Genomic DNA, 22151 nt, shown 5'->3' with positions numbered 1-22151 from the left:
ATCAGTTGCCTTTTTCCTTTGACATTGCGGTTATATGCATCACATACATTCGTAGTTATTGCCTCCGTATACACAACATTGTAAGCTGACGAATGTTTACAACGGTGGGCGCATAGTTCATATCAAGAGGATAGGCCTCTTGGTTCATATCTGCCGTGTTTCGCGGTGGCATCGGAAAGAGCGCTGTACAGGACAACATGGCCACTCAATATTCTTCTCTTTCTAACTCGTTGACAAAAACGCTACTGTACCAGTGAAAGTTGTATATCTACGTGCTCAATAATCAAGGCAATTTAGGTGACGTGAATACTGTACTTTTGATGTGTGAATATCGTGTGTGGTATAGTTTTGATGTTAAAATAGTTATTTCAAGTTACCATTCTTCGGAGTCAGGATAAATTAGGAAGATAATATCTAACTGATCATTAATGGTGTACAGTATAGTTAATGTTTGTAATGAAACTTACCTGAAGGAACCAACCATCTGTGAGTTTACTTCCTGCATTAAATTGCTACGTTAGCATGAATAACCCATATTTTAAAAATTTTCTTAAAGATTGTTGTTGTCTAGTCAACTGTCCCGAAGACAGGTATGAACCTTACGAGTGTTACCAAGAAGGCACCGTATGCAATAGACGAGGAAAGAAACTGTCCACCCTACCCCATTATCTCCTGGTTTAGTTGCTTTATGAGTGATGCCTTACGATGTTCAAACGTGTCTTGGAACAATTGACTAAATAACATATTTATATATTCTGCCAGTGCAATGAATAATTATGTACAGGACAGACTCAAAAGCAAATAGGCTAACGATGTAAAGAAATATGTTCTGTTGTGTTGTTTCACCGTTCTCATTTAGGCCTATAAGTACGATGGAGTGGGCCAACAGTGTGGGTTGACAGCCATTCCATGCTAAACTGAACCTGGACATTATTTTTTAAAGTTTGGTATTTCTTTCTGGAGACTAATAATAATAAACCCTTATTATTTATATTTAACCTACAGTAGAAATAAGTTCAACAACTTAGTTCACTGTATTTGTGTCTATTGTATGAACAAATGTGAAGTGTGCATATGGTTAATTCCATTGTGACGGGTGTTACTTTCAGAAAGAGATTCTTCGAAATTTAACTGGAATACAATAATTAATAAAATATTTTTACTAGTTCTTTTGCACTCCAATGAATCTCCACTTCTTGCTTGTCAGACACAACTAATTCTTTTTTTTTCTAACCATTATTTGTCAGGTGATATAAGTGAAATAAACAATGTGACGGGTGTAACATGAAAAAGACGTGCATAAATTAATGATACAGTTTAACTGATAACTCTGTGAAGTTCACAGTTTGAATTAATTGTGTTACCTATTTTCAATGAAAAGAAAGTTCAAGGAATCGAGTGATGTAATGGATGTAATTAAAATATTAAGCCTTGCACTTACAATTTAATTAATCTTATGTGACGGGTGTTACTTGTCTGAAGAAATTTCACATTTGGTTTTTTTTGGTTCAAATCATAGAACACACATTTTCTGTAGTTCACTACATAGACTTAAGAGTACTGGTAGCCTAATATCAACGGTAGACATATATTTTAAAAGTGTGAAATTTTTTTTAAGTTAACTTTCACTTAGTAAATTACAAATATGATGTTGACAGGTTCAAAATTGTACTTCTGACGCTCTACAGTAAATTAATACAAATATTTAATAGAAACAATAAAAAATACAGCCATAAAATCAAAATAGTGTGGCTAGAAAAACAGATTCGCTTTTGATATTAAACTGTTGTTCCTAACATAAATTTACTTTTTAGTATATATGCTCACTTCAACAAATGCTAAATATAAATTTATATTTCTCACAATGGAATTAAATAAATTTTACTAAAACTGTAATTACAAAACAAAATGCAACAACTTAAGCAGCATCATACTCAGAGCTGTCTCAATTTTTACTATTTGGAAGCTTTTCCTAGTGACTGGAATTTCGTACACAGGTAAATCACTGAAAACACTAGTTTATTAATGCAGCTTTTCTTGCCCTTTAGTTTCAAACTTTCAGTTTTTTCTTACTGTGAGCAATAAGTTCTTTTCTTGATAGCTTCTTTGTTCTCTTAAGCTTTTCCCTCTCTCTCTCTCTCTCTCTCTCTCTCTCTCTCTCTCTCTCTCCTGCAAATAGTCTTTATATCTGTGTTGTTTGGGTAAAGGGAGATGTCTTAAAATGAGCTTGGTGATAAATGAAAATTAAACTTGGAACTCTTACTGAAAATACTTTTCTACACAGAACACATCAACTGCTAGTATTCTTTTCATTTTTGCACACTCACTTGTATAATTTAACTTGTGTGTTCATCTGGGGAACAAAATTCCATCTGCACAAAAAATTACTTATCCCCCTTTACTCGAACACCACAGAATTTTATCTTTATTTGATTTTCTTCGCGTACGGCATTCAGGTTGCCTCTCAGCTGCTGATTTCCCCATTCTGCAATTAAATATATACGGTATCCAGCTATCTCAAAACGTTAAAATAAATAATTGCATGGTTAACATGCAGCTTCGTGTATCCTAAAAATGCAGCAGCTTAATCTACATTTCTTTTAGGTTATGCTAGTGATTAATATCTTCAGTAATTCATTCCTTGTTAAGTAAGCAAGAAATAATGTTACAGAATATGATTAACTAAAATAGAACATAAGTACATTTACCTTTGTAGCCTATAATTTTTATGTAAATCAGAACTTTCGACCAAACATTCAGCTTAATGTAAATTTGGTGGGAAATCTTTCAGACAAGTAAGCTTTTGGAGGAAACAGGTATTGACGACTGTTGATAACTTAAACTTCAGATTTACCAACATTTGAAACCTATTTAATAATGTGTTGTGGGAACTACCTGCAATAAATCAAAATACAGAATTCCTGTTTTCTCTGTGCTCTAATTTTGTAACACCTGTCACATTAAAACACTTGTTATTTTTAGTTTAAAAAACATTTTAAATTACTGTACTTTTGGCATCATATTTCGACTTAGCTATAAAAAATTGGTGCCTTCAGGACAGAAACTGAGAGCAAGAGAGTAACTTTAAGAATATTCTGTGACGGGTGTTACATAAAAACACTTATTTTTAAAATAGCAAATTTTTACACTCACTGACATTCATAAAAGTAAATTGATACTGATTTTAAAGTCTTCTCTTTCTGTTAATAGAATTACAACAGAGAACAGCTTTGTTTATTAATTTTAAGTTATGGTTTGGCAACAAACTGCCAAAGTAAATTTGACTAAAAATATTCACTTCGGATGTATGTAAAACAAAGATGAATTAAAAAAATCGAACTTTTCTGCTAATTTCTAAAAATATGAACTTTCCTGAAGAAAATGATATAAAGAACATATACTGAACACGAAATTTAATTTTAACTTCAATGTCCAACCTATCGTGGAATTGACCATATGCTGAACTTCAGTATGAAAAATGATCTGCGTTGAGAGTCCTTGAATTGTTCCTTCTTGTCATCAATCAGCTGATCTGGTGTCATCTTATCTGCAGCAATAGTTTTCGTTCTCATTTTAGAAATTCATTCTAAAAGCAGGTGAGGTAGATTACGGGTTTTAATTACTTTAATCCACACCTGTGGAGTAACGGTCAGCGCATCTGGCTGCAAAACCAGGTGGCCCGTGTTCGAATCCCGGTTGGGGCAAGTTATCTGGTTGAGGTTTTTTCCGGGGTTTTCCCTCAACCCAATACGAGCAAATGCTGGGTAACTTTCGGTGTTGGACCTCGGACTCATTTCACCGGCATTATCACCTTAATATCATTCTGACGCTAAATAACCTAGATGTTGATACAGCGTCGTAAAATAACCCAATAAAATAAAATAAATAATTACTTTAATGGTACCGTAACAGTTGTGTGTGTCACACCCGTCTCAAAAATTACTCTGAAGTTTATTTTATTTATTAATAAGAAACTATAAAAGAAATAAAAGTTTACAGAAGTAAGGTTGAGTCACTGGTCAATACAATCTGAATATTACTTTTGCTTGATTCAGAATGAAGACATAATAAAGCTCTGGTTAATGTCTGTCACACCCATCCTAAAGAGTATGACTGAGGTTATTAAACTTTATTTACTATTACCCATGGAAAAGTGAATTAAATTAAATTAGGGCCTACATTGAATTTTATATGAGACTTCTATGGTTGTATGTGTTCATGTCATATAGGCTCATTCTCACAAATAAGGATAGTTTTTAAAAAAAATATGAATGAATTTTGTTCTTGCTCCAGAACATAAGACATTTCAAATGCTTTTATTCTTATTATTATTCTTCGTAAGTATATGAATACAGAAAAGTGGAGAACATCAAAATAAAATTGGAGAAAGAAACTGAATGAAAATGAAGCCAAAAAAATTTACTTGTTGAAGGAAAGGGAGAGAGATAGGAAGAGGCAGCAAATGCAAAGAAATGTTTATCTGTAGACGTGAACAAAATGAAGGCCAAAGGACGTAAGGATGCTGAAAGGTAGAAGAGAGCAGTAGGCAAAAGCTGAAAATGGAACTCCTGAGCTTGGTTCTTATAAGTGTATGCAGTCACTTTGTTTGTAAGGGAGTTAAAAGAGTGAAGAAGGTGCTTCCTACAAGCCCGAGTAAAAAACAGATAGTTATTGAAAAAGTTTTAGAAGCAAATCCAGATGTTTCAAGTACAATGTTCAAGAAAAGGAAGAAATCTTGGAACGAGATTCTGGCAGCTGAAGAAGATGGTGAAATTAAAATTATGTGCTTGAGCTTGTGTGACGGAGAAAACATTTTCAGAATCGATTAAAATGATGTGTCTTATGTTTCATATGTAGAATTGATAGGTATTCTTCCAGAACCAACTATAAAGATTACAGGAAACAAGACTATTATGTATTTTCTAGAAGTATTGATGTTCTTGAATAATCTTAGAACCAAGTACTACTTCAGTTGATTTCTATGTTTATGTTTGTTGTAATGTTGTTAAAATATTTTATTACAATTAATACTATTTAATTTAGTACTCCCTAAGGTCATATAAATCATTTTTAGTTTTAAATTTTAATTATTTTGATATAACCTACAACATATAGGTCATCACACCCGTCCATCTGAAAAGTGTCACGGCTATCCTGTGCATAATTATTTTTAATATGTTATGATCCAGGTGTAAATGAGCTATTATTACAGGAAACATGTATAACATTAAATAACTTTTAATACAAAACTTCTCAAGATAAGTTAATTGTTGTATTAAGTTCACAGAGTTTTCTTGTTTTCAATAGAGGTGTTCACTGCAAGTGCATATTTTTGTCACACCCGTCCTCGGACATTTACGATGCTGTTATCTTAAGTATAGTTAGAATTTTATGACAATAATTACACAGTAGGTGCAAGGTTTAATGTATTACACTGTGATACAGGTATGAGACTTGTAGCATGTACCAGTACTGCAAAAAAATCGGGGGTCAGTGAAGTAGTTAAAAATGTTATGCAAATGTCACACCTGTCTGCATGGAATGGCTGTTGATCATTTTTAAAAATGTTTATTTTTTTTAAATTATAATGACGCATATCTGTAAGTATGCAGAAGTTAGTAGGCCTTTATTAGTTTACATACCTTGGCTTAATGTCATCTCCTTATTTAATCCATCTAACCAATAAAGAAACTTAAATCAGACATTGGCCCCTCTCCCTTCCATCGTATCTTTAAAATTACCATTATTCTTATTTAACTTCATGTAAAAATGGCAGCCTTTTTTGTATTATGGCCTTCGACTTTTTTAGCTTTTACAGACAGTTGCAGTAAATTCGATAGCTCATCTCAGAGAAAATGATAGAAAGGTGGGGAAAACAATATTATTTTCAGCATATTCCAGGCTATACTTTATGCCCTGTTGTCTCTCATCCTGTATCTCTTGGTAATAGGTTTAATTGAAAGTTAAGGCCAAAGTCGATTAGGTCTACCATAGGTAGGCCTATTAAAAAAAGATACAGATTTACATTTTTCTTTTGCAGTGGGAAGGAATGAAATATCAGGGCTGTTATTTTGTTAGAGAACAGGGAGGAACTAGCACACAGAGGGTTATGGTGATTTAGGAAGTGAAAATTGTGTAATTTGTAAAGGATATTTAGCATATTACGTTTGAGGTGTGGCATAATGGACGTGAATATGTGGTGGTCTAGTGAAGAAAGGAAACATAGGAATATAAAACATACGTGATACAATGTTATGTGAAATACGCATAATTTGTATTAATGGGGTAAGCACTGAAAATAGTAAAACAACGAATAATAATGAAATAAACACACAGTTTTTGTAATGTGACTTTGTTTGCATATCCACCATTACAGTAGCATATGGCAGACCAGTAGGCTTCGTTACTAAAGAAAAAATCATCAGCCGTTCCCAGCATTTGAAAATCCCCAAACTCATTTGCTATCACCAGAATCTTCTTGTAGACCATCAGGATACAGGGCCTTGACAGCTGCTAAGCTAATGTAACCTAACGTATGGTAAACTTTTGGTAAATCTTTACAATAGCAGTATCAAAGGAAGGCAGACAGCAAAAAAAGAACACATTCTTAAACAATTTTGAGGGCTTTTCTGTATGTGCAAGGCATACCAAAAGCCTAAACGAAATTAACCTAACCCTGTAACAGATTTGCATAGGCTACAAGGCATATGAAAGGCCTAAACTAACCTAACCTATCACAGATTCGTATATGCAAGGCATAGCCTATCAAAAGCCTACAGAAACCTAACCCAACCTATTACTGATTTCTATATACAAGGCATGACAAAAGCCTAAACTAACCTAACCTGTTACAGATTCCCATTCCTCTCCACCGGCCTCCACTTTCACAGTAACTTTCCACCCTTATTTTCAGTGTGAAATTGGCATCTGCACTTTTTTTTTTTTATATACTTATGATATGTATGACTCGACTAGAAGCCAAGGATGTAAATATATTTGCACTTTAATGTGGTAACGCAATAGTAGAGAAATATCCTAAGCCAATGGTTCCCAAAGTGTGCACTGCGGATCCCTTTGGCAAGGGTGACGAGTTATTAATTAGTTCTTATCTGCTTGGTGTGCGTGAATGTTTGCAGTTTTTTTCTCTCGAGACCAACAGTGTAAGAATAAGTTTTTGTGAATGTGCTGGGAAACTTAATGTCTTAATTGTAAAATAATTTTAATTCAAATGTTACTTAGTCAGCAGAAATTTTGACACATTTTTTTTTTTTTTAAAGAAACGAATTTCGTCCATTGTTCTACACGCGTTCTGCTTTTTCTACTTTTATTGTGAAGTCAGCTTTTATTAATTCAGTATGAGCAGGCTTATGTGAGATGTTCGTGTTAAAACTGTGCGTTAATAACCACATGTCTTTGATTTCGAACATAATAATATTAATTTAATGTAACGAATAATTTTAATTTTCATATTATACAGTGTCATCTCAATGAATAATTAATAAAAGATAATAAAAATGACAATTCTACAAATTCAGAAACCAATCGATCGTCTTGTCGTGCATCACACCCCAGTGCTACTAATTTAAAAACAGGTGAATAATAAAAAAAAAAAAAATATGATGAATCATATTTGGCTTTTGGATTTAAGTATACAGGCAATAAAATTGCTCTGGATGCCCTTTGTGTGCTATGTAACAAAGTGTTAAGTAACAGTTCTTTATTGCCCATGTAGACATTTGGAAACAAACCACCCCGAATGTAAAAACAAGAACATATATTTTTTTCAACGTAAACTTCAAGTGTTAAAACAGTATCAGAATATGTTAGTGAAAAGTACGAAAATCGACAATAAAAATGCTACAGAGGTGTCATATTGGATGAGTTGTGAGACAAGGAAACAACACCATTCTTCACATTAGCAATTTGAAAGTGATTTTTTTTATAATTATGCAAGTAAATACTACTGCATGTTTATGAACTCATGGCTATGCATGGTAATTAATGTACTGTAGTTGTAGACATATTGTTGATGTTAAATACATACAGAATATAAATGTGGAGGCATATTAAATTTATATCTATATTTATATCTAGCGATTAAATTAATTTAATTTGAGGATCCATGAATCTTTTTTCGAGTTTAAAGGGATCTGCGATCAAAAAAGTTTGGGAACCACTGCCCTAAGCTAATTAGCATGAAACTTTCATAATGTCACCCTAAATTATGTTGGTAATCAGTACTTTTTTTTCTAGAGGAAGAGGTGGTGGAATTCTGTGTAAAATTTATTGGTGCAGACAGGTAGATGATTACTGCATTGTGCACTGGGAATTCAGGGCCTAAATGGTGTTAAATAAAAAACATGTTAACGTAATTAACTCTTACTTATTTTCATATTTTAATGCATTTTATAAAAGGAATATAAATGAAATCCATGTTAGTATAAACTGACTCAGTGTGGGTTAACAAAGTAAAAAATTTGTTTGCAAAAAAAAAAAAAAATAAATTAAAAAAAAGCCATTTACCAAACTACATACTGGTACCCAAAGTATTAGGAGATTTTCCAAAGCATATCCATTTCTTCAGTATTTTTTTATCTTTCCTGTTATGATCTTTCTTTGCGACATCTTATGCAGCATGATGGCCTTTTAGCAACCAAGATTTAACACACTTGTCAGAATTGAAGTTAATCAAAGAAGGCCTACAATTTTAATAAGAAGCAAGTTCCTCATGGTGTTAACTAGCAGGAATGATCTCAGTGAAGAGACAAATAAATTAAGTAGGGAGAAATGCCACAGTGTTAATAAATGAGGCCCAACATTTCTAATAAGAAGCAGGTTCCTCTTGATGTTAACTAGCAGGAATGATCTCATTGGAGAGACAAGTTGAGTAGGGAGAAGCCTCACAATATATTGATGGCCTAAAATTGAAATTTTCTCGGTTCCCTGATGGAAAATGTAACAAGAAAATGTCGATAGGGTGCATAGGAGAGACAGCTGCAAATTTTATTAATGAATATGTCACTGATAGAATTGCTGTTCAGAGACTCTGAAAAGTCTATCTTCGCTGTGCTGGGACTCCTGGGAGTAGCCATCTTGTATGCATTGAGAGTAAATATGTCGGTTTTACTATAGTAACCATCGTGCTCTATTGTTTGCTTATACTTGTGCTCCCATTTATGCTGCATATGCTTCGAAATTGTGAATTTTCTTGCTTCATTCAACTTCATTCGCGAATTTTTTCAATTTAACTTGCTGAGTGCTGATTGTTGCTCAGTTGAGATTGTAAACTTGCTCGTTATGAATCGTTTTACATTACAGTGAACTTCATATTGCTTTGCATTCTTGAGTTACACTGGAAATTCGTGCATCAAGTTCTCTCCTCTCGCGTATTGCTAGATGACGTCACCTGCTCTAACTCAAGGTCATGTTGGATACATTTATCTTTCGTCTGTCGATTGCCATTTGCTCAATTGGAATATGTCATGTAGTTTAGAAACTATAGGCACGACAAAAGTGGCCAGAAAATATATGTCTACTTTCTGGAATGGCACCCTAGTACGGGACCGAACTTATAGACATTCGCATTGAAAAGGTGTCAGAACGGTGTTCTGGCACACTGTTGGTAATACTGAGTGAAGTACTGAGGGAACTACCTCTGTGCTAGTTTAACCAAGAACAGCTACAATCAAACCTTTAGCAAAAAAATTGGGTTTTTTTACTTGTCACCCTTTTCCTTTTAGTTAGAACAGTTTAAAAACGTTTGCTTTTCAGTTTTCCTTTTAACTTGAGCTCTAATATCTCTGGTGGGGGGACCTAATAAAAATTTCAAATTTTTGATATAAAAAGTACCGGTAGTCTATGAGAGGTACCTGTAAAAAAGGATTGGAGTTCGATTTTTCGTGGGGACTAAAATTAAAACATGGAGAAATTAGTGAAAAGTAGTTTTATACTGCAGTAATATTTGTACGATTAAAAATTGTCATGTTTAACAAACTATCGTATACTACAGTTATTAATTAACTTAGTTATTTTGTGTAAAACGTTCAATATCAAGAACTTCTTAAAATATGTGGTATGCAGTTGAGATATTTCTTCAAACAGTGCATTAGAAATTACATGTGAGCGGCCTGCTACTATTGTAAATTTGAAATCAGATATTTTTCAAAGAACTTGTTCAATAGGCACCCAAATTCTGTCGTTAGCAGCTGACTTTTTGAACCTGCTGTGTAAATAGAACAACACATAAACCAATGTTCTCAGTTTCCACAATCCACCACTGTCAATCGTAGATGCATGCATCTTCAAATTCTTCTCATTTGGATGTCAAGTGAGATGTAACGGTTTTTTCAGCAGCACTATGAAATTTGTGAAAATTTCGAGTGTTTGGAATTCTCTGGCAAGTGTCCTTCAGCTTTCCTATGTGCTGACAGATTTCATCCCTTTTAACAAGAATTTAAGTAGGCCTTATCCCTTATATTTTCTCATTACAGAAGGAGCAGGCCTACATTGTGACTGATCATGTGTGTTTGAAAGGCAGTGGCAGCTAATGTGTTATGTTCCAAGTAATCACTTAATACACAAACACTGTAGCTTTTGATGACTTCTTTCTCTTTGTAATAGTAAATGAATGGGTGTACTGTATTCTGGTCATTTACCCAATGATGAACTTAACCCTGGATTTTGTCCTGAACGATGTAAGAAAAGTTTTCAGCAAAGTTTGCCAGGACTAAAGCATTCTGAATGTGTAAGGTTTGCCTTCATTTCTTTCAAAAATTTTTCCTGAACCTCAGAGACATAGTCATGCACTGTTAAAAACTCTAATTTTTCAGTAATTGATTCTAAAATTCATAAAAAGATTCAATAAATGACCATTTCTGATTTATCAACAGTGAGCCACTAACTGATTGTACTCAGTGCAGTCTGGCCTCATCGTCTTCTTCCTCAGACTGCTGCAGCAAATCAAACAATTCCTCTTTACCTGGGCATGTATCACACAAATTCAGTAGGCTATACAGTGTAGTTTCTGATACGGTACCACAAACAATTATTAAGTCCTTTCCCTTGAATCATCAGCTTCACATTTTGATTGTATAGACGAACATACACTGAATGAGTTTCCGATGGACCAGCCACAACACATAATTTTGGTCCAACTCTACAGAACTCAGGTTTGCCTATTTTACACTCTGGATGAGCCTGTTTGAAAGCAACAAACAGTTCATTTAAATTTGTTAATTTCAGGCGCTTTTGTTTTGCGACTTTGGTGTCATCTATTACAGCTTTGTAGCAATCTTGAGTCCCAGGGCACAATCTACTGCAGGTCTAATCATCAAAATTGAATCACTTTTTCTGCAGTATCATCAGTGATTCCTATCCCTTTTTAAAAGAAACTCATTTCTGGTATTGTACCCTGACCTCTAACTAGCTCTTTTGTCGATTTCATCAAATGATCAGAAACATAAAACAGAGAAATAATTTATCTTCTCAACCAAGAATTTGGAAGTAAACTGAGAATTTTTGCTTTCTCTTCTTTAGGGACAATAGTACACTCCTGTTTCAAGTTTGCAATTAGTTCTACATACTCTTCTGTAAAAGACTGCTGCTCATTTTCTTTGACATCAGGTATTTTCTCATCAAAATATGTTTCTGTCAGCACATACAAGAGCTTAAGGTCAGATTTAATCAATGTCAAAGAATCCCAAAGACTCGAACATTTCACAGATTTGGTAGTGTTACTGAAAACAACATCAGATGTTACCTGACATCAAAATGAGAAGAATCTGAAGACCATCCTATCTGCAAGATTGTATCTCTTGAGTTTACAGCCATGTGACAGTTTTATGCATATGTGATGAATGTGGTAGATCGCGGAAATTGAGGACAAGAGTTTAGAAAACAGGGTGTTTATGTGTTGTTCTATCACCCAGCAGGTTGAAAAAGTCAGCTGCTCATGACAGAGTTTGGGTGCCTATTGAACAAGTTCTTTGCAAATACCTGATTTGGGAAATTACAATAGTAACAGGCTCTCACATGTTACTTCTGACAAACTGAAGAAATATCTCAATTGCACATCGCATATTTTAAAAAGTTGTTGACATTGAACTTTTTACGAAAATATCTAATGTATTGTGGGTCCCTATCACCACGGCATGGCGCGTCCTCAGGTTGCGGATAGAGGAGATGGCCTCCAGATATGGAGGGTAGCTGTGAATATATTGAATAAGCAGTCATGGACAGCCAATAAGGGGTGGTCCTCCAGCTTGGGGGTTGGGTGAAGGGCTAACAACCCATCACTGTAAAAAACAGCTTGTTACGAATTCATACAATAAACCTCGGAATGGGACTGATTCTTTGGCACGACCGCAGTAAAGAAATAAGGTTACGAGATTTGGTACATGGAATGTAGCTAATATTTATAGAACAGGAGAGGTAACATTAGTAGCAAAAGAACTAGTTAGATATAGAATAGACTTCGTGGGAGAACAAGAGGTTAGGTTAGATGGGAATGGTATATTACAAATAGGAGATTACTTGTATTATGGGGAAGGAAACCGTAATCACCAATTAGGAACAGGATTCTTTGTTCATAAAGGAATAAAATCAGCAGTAAAAAAGGTCGAATTTATAAGTGACAGTTTATCATATTTAGTATTTAAGAGTAGATGGTGCGATATCATAGTTATAAATGCTCACATCCCTACAGAAGAGAGACAACAATACAAAAGATAGCTTCTATAAGCAATTGAGGACCGTTTTTGCAAAACTTGCTAACTGAAAAAACTAAATTTTACAGGAGAGACAAAACACTATAGTAAGCAAGTTTTGTTGTAACTCTCAGCTATACCAGAAAGCAAGTTTTGAAAAAATGATCACACTTTGACACACTACAATGAAGAGAAATAACCCAATTTTACTAAGACACCTTGAACATCATGTAGAGGCCTTATGTTAACGAATGCCTGCCTTATGTTAACGAATCCATCAAAATCTCAATTTTGCAAATTTTGCAGTTAGCAAGTTTTGTAAAAACGGTCCTCAATTGGAACATACTTTTGATCAGTTATCTAGATATCACATGGAAATTTTACTGGGGGATTTCAACGCTAAAGTAGGACGGGAGGATATTTTTAAACCAACTATTGGAAAAAAGAGCCTACACGTAACTAGTAATGACAGTGGAGTTAGGTTAGTCAACTTTGCGACATCAAAACATTTAATTGTCAAAAGTACAACATTTCCCCATAAGGATACACATAAATATACTTGGACTTCTCCTGATGGATTGACACACAACCAAATAGATCACATCTTGATAGATAAACAGAGACATACTAGTATAGTAGACATTCGAACTTTCAGAGGGGCAGACTGTAACTGACCATTATTTGGTAATTGGAGAATTAAGAGAAAGACTATCAGTAGCCAAGCGAGTTACTACAGTTACAAGTTAATATTAGTAGATTCAATATTCTGAAATTAAAGGACGAGGAAACTAAGTCGAAATTTCGAATAGGTTTGTCACTTTAGGAAGTTCCGACGAAGTTGAGAAAGAGTTAGATGTTAATAGCGTGTGGGAAAATATCAGAGATAGTATCAAAATTGCAGCTGAGCAGAACATAGGTTATTAAGAAAATAAGAAAAAGAAACCGTGGTTTGATGAATATTGTTGCATGATAGTAGAAAGAAGGAAACAGACAAAATTGAAATTCTTACAGGATCCAGTTGAGGAGAATAGAGATAATTATTTCAATGAAAGATGGGAAGCAAGTCGTACACTTAGGAATAAAAAGAGAGGCTACTTGAAGGAAAAACTGAATGAGGTAGAAACAAATAGTAAGAATAAAAACATTCGAGATTTATATAAGGGTATAAAGGAATTTAAGAACGGATATCAGCAAGGATAAACGTGATCAAGGATGAAAGTGGTGACTTGCTTGCTCATTCAGTCCTGAACAGATGGAAAAACTATTTTGAGCAACTACTAAATGTACCAGATCCAGGATCCAGATAGAAATGATCGGGACAAAATTCAAATACAAACTACTGAGCCATTTATACCCGAACCCACACTTTCAGAAGTCGAAATTGCAATAGAAGATCTGAAAAAGTACAAGTGTCCAGGTATCCAGCAGAATTAATACAAGAGGGTGGAAGCACATTATCTAGTGAAATTTATAAGCTTGTACTTGCTATTTGGGAAAAGGAAATTGTATCAGAACAATGGAAGGAGTCCATAATTGTACTTATTTTTAAGAAGGAGGACAAGACTAACTGTAGTAACTTTCGAGGAATATCACTATTGGCGTCATACAAAATTTTGTCCAATATTCTTTTGACAAGATTAACTCTGTACATAGATGAAATTATTGGAGATCATCAGTGCGGTTTTAAGCGTAATAGATCAACTATTGATCAGATTTTTTGTATTCGACAGATATTGGAGAAAAAATGGGAGTATAAGGATACAGTACATCAGTTATTCATAGATTTCAAAAAAGCATATGGCTTGGTTAAAAGAGAAGTTTTATATAATATTCTTATTGAATTTGGTATTCCCAAGAAACTAGTTCGATTAATTAAAATGTGTCTCAGTGAAACTTACATCAGAGTCCGTATAGGCCAATTTCTATCTGATGCTTTTCCAATTCACTGTGGGCTAAAGCAAGGAGATGCACTATCACCTTTACTTTTTAATTTTGCTCTAGAATATGCCATTAGGAAAGTTCAGAATAACAGATGGGGTTTGGACTTGAATGGGTTACATCAGCTTCTTGTCTATGCGGATAACATGAATATGTTAGGAGAAAATTCACAAATGATTAGGGAAAACACGGAAATTTTACTTGAAGCAAGTAAAAATAGGTTTGGAGGTAAATACCGAAAAGACAAAGTATGTGTTTATGTCTCGTGACCAGAATATTGTAAGAAAAGGAAACATAAATTGTAGATTTATCCTTCGAAGAGGTTAAAAAATTCAAATATCTTGGAGCAACAGTAGCAAATATAAATGACACTCGGGAGGAAATTAAACGCAGAATAAATATGGGAAATGCGTGTTATTATTCGGTTGAGAAGCTTTTGTCATATAGTCTGCTGTCAAAAAACCTGAAAGTTAGAATTTATAAAACAGTTATATTATCGGTTGTTCTGTATGGTTGTGAAACTTGGACTCTCACTTTAAGAGAGGAACAGAGATTAAAGGTGTTTGAGAATAAGGTTCTTAGGAAAATATTTGGGGCTAAGAGGGATGAAGTTAAAGGAGAATGAGAAAGTTACACAACAGAGAACTGCACGCATTGTTTTCTTCACCTGACTTAATTAGGAACATTAAATCTAGATGTTTGAATGGGCAGGGTATGTAGCACGTATGAGTGAATTCAGAAATGCATGTAGAGTGTTAGTTGGGTGACCGGAGGGAAAAAGACCTTTGGGGAGGCCGAGACATAGATGGGAGGATAATATTAAAATGGATCTGAGGGAGGTGGGATATGTGGATTAATCTTGCACAGGATGGGGTCCGATGGTGGGCTTATGTTAGGGTGGCAATGAACCTGCAGATTGCTTTAAAGCCATTTGTAAAAATTGTAAATCTAATTAGTAAGCATAATAACTGTTTATACAATGGTTTGTTAAACATGGCAATATTTAATCATTTTACTGCAGTATAAAACTGTTTTTCACTATTTTCCTCCTGTTGTAACTTTGGTCCCCATGGAAAATCAAGCTCCAGTTCTTTTTTACAGGTACCTCTAATAGACTACTCTTTATATTAGCAATTTGATATTTTGATTAGGTCCCCCCAGAGACCGACCTTTAGCGTGTTAAGACCACTCGACTCACTGGCAGCAATGAGCTTGAGTCGTTATGTAACCGAATGATGTTAGAATTCATGGCCAGCTTGCTCAGTCTTGATAAAACCGGGTTACTAATAGTAGTGAGTGAGATATATTCGGTGTTGACTACCATGTATGGATGCTCCAACTTCTCTTTTCTTGCTACTTTTTTATGCATCAGCAAATCTGCTGGTACATATCGGACTTTATTAGGTCATGTATTTATCTATGTTTTACAATGTGTTTACTTCAGTAATTAATAATATAATAATAATAATAATAATAATAATAATAATAATAATAATAATAACCATAATGAAAGCATGTGAAAAAAAAAAATTCTTTCGAACTTGTCAGACGTATTTGTAATTCATAAACATTACATGAAAAAAAGCATCGCAAGTAGCAAAAAATCACATCAGTAAGAGTTTAGTACAAATTACCTACAACAAAAATATAAACCTTTAAAATCTTTGAAACGGTGTATTTGTAAACAGCAGAAGTATTCGTAAAAAAAGAAAACTTGTAAATGTTTTTAGTCATTCCTTAAATAGTGAGGGAAGCAATATTGTAAAGAATTAACTTTACAAAGAGAAATGTTCAGATACAAGTGTTCACTCTGCCCATGTCTCATGTAGTTGTTAAAGACCAGTAAATCATTTACATTTTTAGACGAAATGTTTGTTCGTCTGTTCATTATGACAACTTCTGCTAATCTGAAATCCCTTTCGTAGGCGACACTTGTGACAGGTACACAAAACACTTCCCTGGTGATTGAGAACAGCAATGGAAATGTTTCTGAATGATCTTTCCATTATTTCAAAATGTCATCACAGTTTGTGTCACCTGTTGCAAGATACAGTGATACCTTGTCCACGGAAGAACCTCCTTTCCTCCATTTAGAAATTCTTCCACATTTAGGTGGTGAAGCTGCCTGAATTTCTTGTGTAGATGATTCTCGATAAGCAGCACATTTCATTCAGATGTCTGTGTAAACTTTCTCCCTCTCTGTCTCATTTACCGTTGCTAGATGTTCGAATGCAAACTACAAAAACGTTGCCATGTAATGCAGAGGCTGTTGCACAGATTTTTCTTCAATGAATTCTGCAGCACGTTTTTTCAGTTTTATTTCCTAAAAGAATGGAACAATGATGTTAAAATTTCACTGAAGCAGATGAAAGTGAAAATTATTATTTCAGGTCTGTACGACAATAGTATTTCTCCATTTTACTTGCAGCATTGTGCTGGAGTAATTGATTTATAATATCATTATCTTGACTATGCACTATTTCAAATTTAAGAGGTGGGAATTCCAGCGGATGCTGCACTCTTGTCGCAGCGATTTGGTTAGTTTATTTACAAGCCTGGTGCATTTCATGTACACTGTAATTTCCTTACAGGCCAATATGGAGGATGCTTGGTAAGCATTCTTACGGAAATCTTCTTTCAAGGTATTATGAAGAACAGTGTTCAATATATGAGCTGCACAAGGAAGCCATTGGTAATTTTTCAGGGATTTCTTGATATTACTGCCCTGTTCTGACTAAACTTAATTTTTATCAAGTCCTCTGAAGCTAAACCGATCAACATTATTCTGTTTCTCGATTTCTCTTCTCAGGTTATCACCTGATTTATTCTCTTTCAGAAGAATCATGGATTCAAATAGTTTTCAATTTCTGATATGTAATGGCCCATGATAGTTATGTAGTTGATTTTCTTGTAATCATTGGACCACATATCTGTAATGCATGCCAGCAAACATTTGCCTGCTGCCTCAAGAACACAAGGAAGAGTGTCTTGTTTTGATTGGCAATATCATGTACATTACAGGATACAGTGTGTAGATCTGGTAGTACCGGTACTTTATTAATATCTATGTTTCTATATTTAGCCCCAATGTGTGCAAGATTCTGTACCACAGTACGAAACCCTTTACCAGCAACAGTTTTGAATGGACAGATATCAGTTGCGCACATGAGTACACAAATCCTTGTGATAATCTTACAGTCTTGTTTACTAACACTGACTGCCCTAGAGATGGAACAGGGAACTGAACACTTGTGTCTAATCAGACTTGATGTTCCTTAGTTGTGAGAAAACACTTTATTACCTCAGTTTAATTTTTCCATCCGCTGTGTAAATTTCTTTAAAAGTATTCCATGCTGAACTCATACCTGCCCTTTCTCTGGTATATACATCACTTCTCACCTTATGTTTAATGTTTTCAGCAGACTCTGTCTTCATTTTCAAGTTACTGTTTGAATGCTATAGACTGAATGGGTGATTGAGTCGTGATCCCGCTTTGCTATGGCTTGGGTCAGTCTCTAATAAACAACTAGATAAGTAAGGAATTCGCTGCACTCTACCCCCGCTCAACTACTGTGTTCCTACACAGTAGGACATGCTGCCATTGCATCTGAGCAATGGTGTGATTGACTTAAGAAATGTCAGTCTCTGATCCCCCCCATAGAGACATTAAGGCTCAGGTTAAAACAAAAACTGAAAGGCGAGCATTTTTAAACTGATCTTAACTAAAAAAGGGTATGAGTAAGAAAACTCAGATATTTTTGCTAAATCTTTGAGTGTATAGCTGTTCTCTAGCAAAATGACAGCTCTGGTATTTCATTCCTTTCCACTGCAAAAGAAAAATTTAGAACTATTGTTGTTTAGTCTATCACATTTACTCCAACTGTCTGCAAAAGCCAAATATGTCGAATGCCATAATAAAAAATGGTTACCGTTTTTATATGAAGGTGAACAGACCTGTATTTTGGCATATATACAACACGTGCAACTGTGCAGTGTGGCAAAATTTTGGGGGTGACAAAATACAAGTAGTTGTAGAAAGATGTTAATAATTTTATTGCTTTTATCATTATGAAACTTGTATTAGACTAACATTCTGCCATTAAAATTGTATGGTATATTAGTACACCACTTCACCTTGAGATGGCAGCATATACCATATTGTATTTTTGTCTTTAGAATAATTTATAAATTTTTAACTTGCACATTTGTTTTATGTGTTGTGTATTCATTTAAGTTTAAATACTTCAATACAATTTAAAATTGAAATAAATAATTCCATAACTTACTGTTGGTAGTTTGTAAACAAATAGCGATGCTGAAGTTTAGTTGAGGGAAGAGAGGAGGCATCACTGTTAAAAAATAATCATTTATGAAAATGGTCAAGCTACCAATTAATTTATTCCTGGACCATTTGGTATGGATTGACCCTGGGGAAAGTCACTGTAAGTCGAAGAAGGTATAAGTTTAGTCTCTTGCAGAGGCATTGTCTGATAAGGAACAAAATTCCATGGCTTGACAAATTAACGTGCTGAAGGAGAGAGAAGGATTGATTCAGTTACGATTATTAAAAGAGGTGACAAGTTTTTCCCTATATTTTTAGTACAAGCATCTTAATGTATATTTTAACATTATCTTTAATAAATCCTAGTATGTCTTCCTTACAGAAGTCAAAATGTTTCAGTCCTCCTTTTGGAGGCATTGAAAATTTTAAGTTTATTTATGTTACAATAGTACAAATGGTATCATTTCATAAAATAGAACAGTATAAATGTTGTTAAAATCTAGCATATTTCAGCTTACAGTGAACATTTTTATCATTGTATGTACAAAAAGATGAAATTTTTATTCAATAGCAGAAAAACTTTACATACATGTTAAGAGTATCACTAAGAACACGCATATAAAATGCAGTCGTGAATTTGTTAATTTTATCCAGCTAGCATTGTATTTCTTTACCAATGTGAAATTTTCATTAGTGAAACTTTATGAATCTGTTACTGGGCCATTCCATGCATGCAGTGTGACATTTGAACAACATTTTCAATGCAGTAGCAATGTTTAACTTATACATCCTAAAATATAATAATTTTTATTCAGGTACATATGTATAAACTCTGCTGACCAGGACTAGCTTATTGTATTTTTATTCTGACAAAAAATATAAGTATACTGTATTTTACAGACCTTTCAAAATATGTTAAAGGTGTGACAAATTTTGTACATACCAATACACAATTAGATGTTTATGTTGAATTCTCTGCGAAGTCTTAAAGAAATTCTGCAAAATAAAATGGTGGATGGTGAGTGGAAGGAATGTTTATCTCTTTGCTGGGTGTATATCTTAATGAAAACGTTTCTTTCTTTCACAGTAAATTGTTGTGTCCTTACCTGTGACAGCATATGTTACAGGTGTGACTGTATACAAACTCAAGGCTTAGAAGCATCTTTCTAAACATATTTATTTACATTAAACTCATAGGCTATGTCAACTTATTGTAAGAAACAAATGCAGAAATAATTAAAACAATAACTTAACATAATGAAACGAGCAAATGCTGGGTAACTTTTGGTGCTGGACCCTAGACTCATTCCACCGGCATTATCACCTTCATTTCATTCAGACGCTAAATAACCTGAGATGTTGATATAGCGTCGTAAAATAACCCAATAAAATAAAATAAAAATTTACATAATGAATCTAAATACTTCATTTACTTTAGTGCTATCTGGTAAACAATTTGCAAGAGAACTTTAAAATCACAAGGCCTATGAAAACATGTTGAGTAACTACATTACCTTACAATTGTACAAACGTCAAGCAAACAATTTCGCAAACATTTAAATTTGGATTCAACTAAATTATTATGTTATGGCTCGAAGACTTCAACATCCTTCTGAAATTCATAATACACTCTGTTACCAACTACTTTCATTGATGGTTCTGGAAGATATTTCAAAATTTGCTTAATAAAGACAAAGCGTGTGTCATTTTCATTCATTCTATATATAGTCTTTTATTGTTCTTATTATTAAGTTTCAGAAACATCATCTCATTTTCTTCACCATCAGGTTCGCTTTGGCACATCACTACGTACTTACTTGTACTTGTTCTTTTTCCCTTCATATTCTACTAGTACGCATTCTCCTGGTTTGAGATCATCCTTAGAAACTGAAGGGTTGGTTTCGCCATCAATACCCTCACTTGATTCTGTTTCTGAATAAGTGTGTTGTGCGAAACTTTTGTCTTTGACATGCTGTATTTCTTGAAAAAAGAAGTGTGGCCTATTAAGAGACAGAATATGTTATTTGATGGTTTAAAGCCGTGTTTTGATTGAAGTCCAGGAACAGCCTTTACATCGTTCCAGTCCACACCTGCAGAGTAACGGTTAACGCATCTGGCCGCGAAACCAGATGGCCCGGGTTTGATTCCCGGTCGGGGCAAGTTACCTGATTGAGGTTTTTTCCGGGGTTTTCCCTCAACCCAATATAAGCAAATGCTGGGTAATTTTCGGTGCTGGACCCCGGAATCATTTCACCGGCATTATCACCTTCATCTCATTCAGACGCTAAATAACCTAAGCTGTTGATAAAGCGGCGTAAAATAACCTAGTAAAATAAAAAAATAAAAAAACATCGTTCCACTTGTCCACTGTTGTTTGCTATTGTCTATGTTCAACTGTTAAAAAATAGTAAATAAAACATTAAAATCACAGCTATCATACTTAGCTGAAAAATTGTCTTCTATATGTATGTTTTAAAAGTTTTTTACTTCTCAAACTATGCTTTACTGTAACAAACAAAAAATGTGTATCTATTGGTGTTATGGATATAACAGAGTTTAATGCAAATTTTTGTCTTATAAACCAAATTGTAGCCAATTAAGTTATGGTCACATTGAATATGTGTCAAACTTAACCTTACATTCATATGTGGAAATTATGTTCAGTTTAATATTTAATTAAGTAATTAAACTTTTTGTCTATTTTTTGTTACGGGTGTGACAGATATGTACTTAATCACAAAATAGCTACATATATAGAAAACTAACTTACCTGGAGACAAAATTTGTTGAATTTCCTTTAGTGTAAAGCTTGTTGCTGTAAACACTGCCTTGTAGATGACAAACATCATTTTAGATGGAAAACAGAAAAATTTATTGCTGTGTGCATGGTTTCCTTTATCATTGGAACCATCAAACTTAACATAACAAATAGTACATTATTATATAAAAAATGTTAAATTCAATGTTTGAGCAACTTGAAAAAAAAGCAAATAATTATCTACAACATTTTTTAAAATTTGTACCAAATGTTCACTTCTGCATGGAATTGCCCTACTGAAATTTCTACATGTCAGGAAATCATTGATACACATTGCAAAAATTGAAATGAGTCATCATTTTTGGTACTATGGCCCTTGCAGTTTAGTCTTTGGCTCCCTAATGACAGCCATCCAGTCACTCTGATCCATAGCTCTCATTCTCCATCCCCTGATGCCCGCTTTCACAAG

The 22151-nt window shown here is 34.1% G+C and overlaps 1 protein-coding gene across 7 annotated transcripts in view; it reads left to right on the top strand.

Moving 5' to 3' along the window:
* Window positions 1–217: 217 nt before the first annotated feature.
* LOC138704946 (protein transport protein Sec16A-like) overlaps window positions 218–22151 on the top strand; it is a 572743-nt gene continuing 550809 nt past the window's right edge. For 6 of the 7 annotated variants that reach the window (XR_011333490.1, XR_011333489.1, XM_069833405.1 and 3 more), the window contains exon 1: window positions 218–486. The gene's annotated coding sequence lies outside the window, so the exon portion shown is untranslated. The remainder of the gene's footprint in view (window positions 487–22151) is intronic. The other variant, XM_069833402.1, reaches the window with a different exon arrangement.

The sequence above is a fragment of the Periplaneta americana genome, chromosome 8 (assembly GCF_040183065.1).
Source record: "Periplaneta americana isolate PAMFEO1 chromosome 8, P.americana_PAMFEO1_priV1, whole genome shotgun sequence".
Taxonomy (NCBI): Eukaryota; Metazoa; Arthropoda; class Insecta; order Blattodea; family Blattidae; genus Periplaneta; species Periplaneta americana.
This window is presented reverse-complemented; position numbering and strand designations above follow the sequence as displayed.